The sequence below is a fragment of the Phyllobates terribilis genome, unplaced genomic scaffold (assembly GCF_046119375.1).
Source record: "Phyllobates terribilis strain yellow unplaced genomic scaffold, ASM4611937v1 Scaffold_2__4_contigs__length_985480577, whole genome shotgun sequence".
Classification (NCBI taxonomy): Eukaryota; Metazoa; Chordata; class Amphibia; order Anura; family Dendrobatidae; genus Phyllobates; species Phyllobates terribilis.
The window spans coordinates 358,158,867-358,165,134 of record NW_027362762.1 but is presented as its reverse complement, the minus strand read 5'-3'; positions in this window follow the sequence as shown (position 1 = coordinate 358,165,134).

Below are 6,268 nucleotides of genomic sequence, written 5' to 3'. Positions count from 1 at the left end.
AAAATTCCTTCGATATCACTTGCGTTTATTTGTGAAAAAAACGGAAATTTGGCAAAAATTTTGAAAATTTTGCAATTTTCAAAATTTGAATTTTTAAGCCCTGAAATCAGAGCGATATGTCACACAAAAGAGTTAATAAATAACATTTCCCACATGTCTACTTTACATCAGCACAATTTTGGAACCAAAATTTTTTTTTGTTAGGGAGCTATAAGGGTTAAAAGTTGACCAGCGATTTCTCATTTTTCCAACAAAATTTACAAAACCATTTTTTTAGGGACCACATCACATTTGAAGTCACTTTGAGAGGTCTTTATGAATACCCAAAAGTGACACCATTCTAAAAACTGCACCCCTCAAGGTGCTCAAAACCACATTCAAGAACTTTATTAACCCTTCAGGTGCTTCATAGGAATTTTTTGAATGTGGAAGAAAAAAATGAACATTTAACTTTTTTCACAAAAATGTTACTTTAGACCCAATTTTTTTTATTTTCACAGGGGTAACAAGAAAAAATGGACCGCAAAATTTGTTGTGCAATTTCCCCTGGGCACGCAGATACCCAATATTTGGGGAAAAAACACTGTTTGGGCGCACTGTAGGGCTCGGAAGGGAAAGAGCGCCATTTGACTTTTTGATTGTAAAATTTGCTTGAATAATTAGCGGACACCATGTTGCGTTTAGAGAGCCCCTGTGTGCCCAAACATTGGAGCTCCCCCACAAGTGACCCCATTTTGGAAACTAGACCCCCCAAGGCACCTATCTAGATGCATAGTGAGCAGTTGCAACCCCCAGGTGCTTCACAAATTGATTCGTAAAAATGAAAAAGTGAAAAAAAAACCACTTTTTCATTGTTATGAATCAATTTGTGAAGCACCTGGGGGTTCCAACTGCTCACTATGCATCTAGATAGGTGCCTTGGGGGGTCTAGTTTCCAAAATGGGGTCACTTGTGGGGGAGCTCCAATGTTTGGGCACACAGGGACTCTCTAAATGCAACATGGTATCCGCTAACAAATTGAATGGAAAATCGGCTCAAATTGTTAGCGGACACCACATTGCGTTTGGAGAGCCCCTCTGTGCCCAAACTTTGGAGCTCCCCCACAAGTGACCCCATTTTGGAAACTAGACCCCCCAAGGCACCTTTCTAGATGCATAGTGAGCACTTGGAACCCCCAGGTGCTTCACAAATTGATTCGTAATAATGAAAAAGTGAAAAAAAAAAACACTTTTTCATTTTTACGAATCAATTTGTGAAGCACCTAGGGGTTCCAAGTGCTCACTATGCATCTAGATAGGTGCCTTGGGGGGTCTAGTTTCCAAAATGGGGTCACTTGTGGGGGAGCTCCAATGTTTGGGCACACAGGGACTCTCTAAATGCAACATGGTATCCGCTAAAAAATTGAATGGAAAATCGGCTTAAATTGTTAGCGGACACCACATTGCGTTTGGAGAGCCCCTCTGTGCCCAAACTTTGGAGCTCCCCCACAAGTGACCCCATTTTGGAAACTAGACCCCCCAAGGCACCTTTCTAGATGCATAGTGAGCACTTGGAACCCCCAGGTGCTTCACAAATTGATTCGTAATAATGAAAAAGTGAAAAAAAAAACACTTTTTCATTTTTACAAATCAATTTGCGAAGCACCTAGGGGTTCCAAGTGCTCACTATGCATCTAGATAGGTGCCTTGGGGGGTCTAGTTTCCAAAATGGGGTCACTTGTTGGGGAGCTCCAATGTTTGGGCACACAGGGACTCTCCAAATGCAACATGATATCCGCTAACAATTTGAGCCGACAATTTGTTAGCGGATATCATGTTGCATTTGGAGAGTCCCTGTGTGCCCAAACATTGGAGCTCCCCCACAAGTGACCCCATTTTGGAAACTAGACCCCCCAAGGCACCTATCTAGATTCATAGTGAGCACTTGGAACCCCAGGTGCTTCACAAATTGATTCATAAAAATGAAAAAGTGTTTTTTTTTCACTTTTTCATTATTACGAATCAATTTGTGAAGCACCTGGGGGTTCCAAGTGCTCACTATGCATCTAGAAAGGTGCCTTGGGGGGTCTAGTTTCCAAAATGGGGTCACTTGTGGGGGAGCTCCAAAGTTTGGGCACAGAGGGGCTCTCCAAACGCAATGTGGTGTCCGCTAACAATTTGAGCCGATTTTCCATTCAATTTGTTAGCGGATACCATGTTGCATTTAGAGAGTCCCTGCGTGCCCAAACATTGGAGCTCCCCCACAAGTGACCCCATTTTGGAAACTAGACCCCCCAAGGCACCTATCTAGATTCATAGTGAGCACTTGGAACCCCAGGTGCTTCACAAATTGATTCATAAAAATGAAAAAGTGTTTTTTTTTTCACTTTTTCATTTTTACGAATCAATTTGTGAAGCACCTGGGGATTCCAAGTGCTCACTATGCATCTAGATAGGTGCCTTGGGGGATCTAGTTTCCAAAATGGGGTCACTTGTGGGGGAGCTCCAATGTTTGGGCACACAGGGGCTCTCCAAACGCAACATGGCGTCCGCTAACAATTTGAGCCGATTTTCCATTCAATTTGTTAGCGGACACCATGTCGCGTTTGAAGAGCCCGTGATGTGCCTAAACAGTGGAGCTCCCCCACAAGTGTCCAAACTATACCCCTCAAGGATTTTATTAAGGTGTATAGTGAACATTTTGAACCCAGAGGTACGGCACAGAATTTGTTTACATTAGGTCATCATATTGAATAAGTTGTCATTATTCTTGAGCGCAAGTGCTCGCTACTTGAGTTTGCATCGGGTACTCAGGTATGCACCATGTACAGCGTTTGCTCGAGTGACATGCTCGAGTCCCTGCTCCGCATGTTTCACGGTTATTAGACACCCAAAAAAAAACATGCGGGGATCGCTCGTGCATGGCAGGCAATCCCCGTAAAGTTTTTTGGCCGCGAAACATATGGGGCAGAGACTCGAGCATGTCACTCAAATACCCACGATACTCAATGCATACCAGAGCACCCGATGCAAACTCAAGTAGCGAGCACTTGCTCTCAACACTAGTCGCCATATCGTCATCTTTTTTTCTTACTTTTGAAAAAAATCCCAACCCCAGCCCTAACCCTAGCACAACCCTAGCCCCAGCACAACCCTAGCCCAATCCTAACCCAAGAGTTTATTTTTGACGCCGTTCCCTGTGCGGTATAAGTGATTAGACGACTTTATTCTTCGGGTCGGTGTGATTACAGCAATGCCAGAATCATATGGGGTTTTTATGACTGACAGCTGTCACACACTAAAAGACGCATTTTTTGTAAAATCTAGTTTTTGCATCGCCATATTTTGAGAGCTATAATTTTTCCAAATTTTGGCAGTCAGTCATGTGACGGCTCGTTTTTTGCGGGATGACTTGACGTTGTTATTGGTGCCATTTTCAGGCACGTGACATTTTTTGATCGCTTTCTATTCCGATTTTTGGGAGGCAGAATAAACAAAAACCAACAATTCAGGAATTGTTTTTTTTTATTCTGTTCCGCGTGTGGTAAAATTGATCAGGTAGCTTTATTCTTCGGGTCAGTACGTTTACAGCGGTACCACATTTGTATCATTTTTCTATGTTTTGGCGCTTATACACAATAAAAGCTATTTTATAGAAAAAAATATTTTTTAGTATCGCTTTATTCTGAGAGCTATAACTTTTTTATTTTTCGGCTGATGGAGCTGTATGGCGGCTTGTTTTTTGCGGGACGAGATGACGTTTTCAGCGGTATCATTTTTATTTATATGCGTCTTTTTGATCGCGTGTTATTCCACTTTTTGTTTGGCGGTATGGTGATAAAGCATTGTTTTTGCTTCGTTTTTTTTTTTTTTTTTTTTTACCGTGTTCACTGAAGGGGTTAACTAGTGGGACAGTTTTATAGGTCAGGTTGTTCCGGACGTGGCAATACCAAATATGTGTACTTTTATTGGTTTTTTTTTATTTTTTTTATAATAATATTTATTGATGGGTACATTATATTTTTATTTTTGGTGTATTATTTTTTTTATAATATTTTTGCACTTTTTTTTTTTTTCCCACTTTCACACAGTTTATACACTTTATTACTTTGTCCCAGTCTGGGACTTTCACTTTTTTTTTTCTGATCGCCTGCATGGCACAGGAATGGAGCACCATCCCTATGCCATGAAGGCTGTCAGAAGTGCACAGTGTGAAGATTGCTTGGAGATGCACTGCGCATGTCCAAGCAATCTTCCTGCTCTCTGGTGACCCGGATGTTGTCATGACGACATCGGGTCGTCATGGCAACACCCGGGAAGCCTTTGCAGACTGCGCTGGAAGCCGGAAGAGGAGGTGAGTATCGGCGATCACCTCCCCTTGCCCCCGTAATGCCGCGATCGACTTCGATCGCAGCATCGCGGGGGTTAATGTGCTGGGAACGGTGCAGGACCGCTCCCTGCACATAGTACCGGGTGTCAGCTGTGACAATCAGCTGACACCCGGCGGCGATCGCGCCCGCACAGCCTGTGTGCGCGCGCGATCGCGATGACGTACTAATACGGGTCTGGCTCTTAAGTCCCAGGGCACAGACGCGTATTAGTACATCAGATGTTATTAAGGGGTTAAAAGCCGAACAGTGCAAAATATCTAATCAAACCTAATAGAAAAAATTATTTTTAGCTCAAAATAAATGCATAAAAAAATTGCCCGCAAAGGCCTTTTGAAGGTTACTTTTTCAAAGATACAAATCTCATCAAGATGGCCATATACAGTAGATTTACATTGTCCCAATCCAGGATTTAATGTGTTTAATATCTTCCAATCTTCTAATATCTTGGCAGGAGATGAGTAAGAGATTTCAACAGGCCCAACCCTTATCAAGAAACACCATATCTTGTTCTTCATTAGCATCAGCTTTACTGCAGCCCCATTGATGTCTCTCTACTACTGCCCCGAGTCTTTGTTGATGTGGCTGCAGCAGTGATATCATGAGGAGCAAGGGTCATGATCATGTAAATGCCATGAAACCAATGGCTGCAGCAATCAATGTCAAAGCTGGAGCAGTGAGAGGTAAGTTACCGTATTTTTCAGACTATAAGATGCACCGAACCATAAGACGCACTTAGGTTTTAGAAGAGGAAAATAGAAAAAAAAAATGTAAGCAAAAAATGTGGTCACGATGCACATTTAAGGGGGAGCGAGTCTGCTGTTGACACTGGTATAGGGGTAATGTCTCCCAATTCTGATAATATCCCCCATCCTGGTAGATATGCCCCCCCTTCCTATTATACTTGGCCTCCATCCTGGCATGCATGGCACCCCTCCATCCTGATATGCATGGCACCCCTCATCCCTATCCTGGTATGCATGGCACCCCTCATCCCTATCCTGGTATGCATGGCACCCCTCATCCTTACCCTGGTACGCATGGCACCCCTCATCCTTACCCTGGTACGCATGGCACCCCTCATCCCTACCCTGGTACGCATGGCACCCCTCATCCCTACCCTGGTACGCATGGCACCCCTCATCCCTATCCTGGTACGCATGGCATCCCTCATCCCTATCCTGGTATGCATGGCCCCCTCATCCAAAAATAAACACTCCTACTCACCTCTCTTGTCTCTCCTCCAGCGCTGCGTCCTGTCTGCCCTCACTGATCTCTCCATGTGAGCCGTGCATAGCGTCGCTGCCAAACTATCATTCAGCTGACAGCCATGTCTCTCTTGACTCCCCCATACACGAGACATCAATACTGCAGGACCAGCATTGATCACAGAAACAACGACATTGGAGCATTTTTTTTACATCCATATCTGCCCTCATCTTCCCTAATTAACTGCTTTGGCTTTAAAATGAGCCTGAGGAATTTCAATTAATTTGTATGGGAAATCTGACACCTTCATTGAAATCAGCATGCGGCAAACTCTATTATCTAGATAGAGGTGGGTTCCGTAGGTGAGACCCACATCTATTAACAATTTAGGTCATATCCTGTGGAAATGCCACACATGTATGAGATGTGAATACCCCTTTAATGTCGAATGGGTGAAACCTGCAGTGACCCCCACAACAAAATCCACATGTAGAACATACAGAATTTGCTGTGGGATTCTCAACAAAATCCAGGAGTAAAAGTCTCTGTCATGTGTAGGGCTGTGGAGTTAGTAAGCCAAACCTCCGACTCCACAGCTCTGCCCCACTACTAAGCATGTACATAAAGTGTAGCACAGATTCCTTAGATCAGGAACAGAACAGACATTTATAGGACATTTCATAACTTTCCCAA